General features: G+C 47.6%; 1 pseudogene; it reads right to left on the bottom strand.

Annotated features, from left to right (window-relative positions):
* Positions 1-247: 247 nt before the first annotated feature.
* LOC136387986 (histone H1.8-like) lies at positions 248-1,152 on the bottom strand (annotated as a pseudogene).
* Positions 1,153-2,051: the final 899 nt, after the last annotated feature.

Here is a 2,051-nt window from a genome sequence, read left to right as displayed (position 1 = left end):
CTGACTCTCTCGCGTGTGGGGTTCCCACAATATGTATGTATTAAATTTAGTTATTTTCTCTTGCTACTCTATCTTGTGTCTATTTAATTATTAAACCAACCAGAAGAATCTTGAGGATGGAGGAAAGTTTGTCCCTCCCCCACAATGGGTTAGCTCTTGTATTAGGCCATTGATCTATTTGAGTTAATTTTTACATATGACATGAAGTAGGGGCCCCATTTTATTTATTTCTGTGAGGGGGGAAACTTTATTGATAAGTTACAGTAAGATAAATTGAGTGATGGTTTATTGGGGAATAAAAACTCCAACAAAATCTTAGTCTCTCTCCACCCTGCCTCTTGGCTTTTGCCTTCTTAGTGGCCTCTTTAGATAACCAGGGTTTGGTGGACATGCCAGACCTACTGAGGCCCTTGGGGACCTTTCCTGGCCAGTAGTATAGGTACCATCTTGGACCCACTATCCTTATGAGGAGTGCAGCCTTGGCTTTCAACCCTTTCCCCGTCCTTTGGGCAATGACCTCTTTAGGAACATTGTTCCCAGTCTTTTTTTTTTGGCTGGGTAAGCAGCACCATTCTCACCCTTGGTCACTGTGGGTCTTGAATTCTGACTCCCACTTTGGTTTTCCTGTGGGCCTTGGTTGGCATCTGTTGGGCTGCTTTTTCTGCCTTTAACCTTTGACTTCCTATGGGGCCCACTGCCACCAATAGGCTTTGTCACCTTTTTGGTGGCCTCCTACTTGGCCTCTCCAAGTCTTCTGGGAGCCATCATGGTGGACATCTTCCTGGACTGGATGTATGTGTGTGTGTGTGTGTGTGTCCGCTTGGGAACTAATCCTAAACTGCCCGTGGCCCCCGTGGCCTTGGAGTTGGTTAAGCTGATGAGGGAGCCGTGTTGCATGCCAGTGTCCTGGACCCACTTCAGGAGGAACGTGAGCTGAATGGGGTATTTTTGCAGGATGTAAACCTTGATGGCCACCACTGAGGCAATTCAGCACTGCTCTCCTTCCTGCGGTACTGCCAGCACCATGTGCAGCACAGCCAGGTGATGGCCTGGATTTTCAGTCCCAGTGGTGGAATTTGAGGAGGCTGAGGAAGTTGTTGAAATGTCACTGGATGCCATGTTCCTGGGAGCCACTGTACAGATGAAGGCCATTATAGACATCTACTTTTTTTTTTAATTATTTTTATTTATTCATTTTTAGAGAAGAGAGAGAGAGAGAAGTGGGGGAGGAGCAGGAAGCATCAACTCCCATATGTGCCTTGACCGGGCAAGCCCAGGGTTTTGAACCATTGACCTCAGCATTCCAGTAGACATCTACTTTTTAAATGTGTTGTTTCCAAAGGTCCACAAGATCCAAACAAGCAGCATCTGGCCTCAGCATGCTTTGTACCTCTTGCTAAGTGGCCCTCAGTTCATATCTTGGCCTCTCCCAATTACCTCCTAGCTCAGCACAAGTAGCAGCCATCTGCATATCACTTTGTTGCTCATACTGGGTGGCCCCTGGGCAGGGCACAGGCAGTGGCTGACCTTGGCCTGTAAGTCCCTGGAGGCCCCAGACCCAGTGAACCCAGTGGCCAACTTCAGAAAATACCAGAGCCCCATCCCACCACTTTCCATGAGTGATACACTCATGAGGTGGACCTGGAGGGTACCAGAGCCCCACTGAAGAAAGTCCAGCTCCATGGAGTTGGCTCCTGTGCAGCAGCTCCTCTGCTGGAATCATGGTTGGTCCCTATAGTCTATCAGCCTGGAGGGGTCAATCTCTCCCATTGATGTACCAACAGCAATCAAGGTTTAACTACAACAGGATGGTGTACACAACTCATACAAGGTGCACACCTGGAATACTTAGCTTCAGTGACAGGGATGCCTGCTTCACTGGGCCCTATGGGACACATACTACATAAGGCCATCCTACCAAGACTGGGAGACATAGCAGATCTAAATGAAATAGAGGCAAGCAGGTTACCAGATACAAAATTCAAAACAATGGTTTTAAGGATGCTCAAGAAACTTAGTGAGAGCTTCTAACGTCATAAAAGAGGACATGA

This window comes from Saccopteryx leptura, chromosome 1 (genome assembly GCF_036850995.1).
Source record: "Saccopteryx leptura isolate mSacLep1 chromosome 1, mSacLep1_pri_phased_curated, whole genome shotgun sequence".
Classification (NCBI taxonomy): domain Eukaryota; kingdom Metazoa; phylum Chordata; class Mammalia; order Chiroptera; family Emballonuridae; genus Saccopteryx; species Saccopteryx leptura.
Note: the sequence above shows the minus strand (reverse complement) of the source record. Positions and strands in the feature narration are given on the sequence as shown.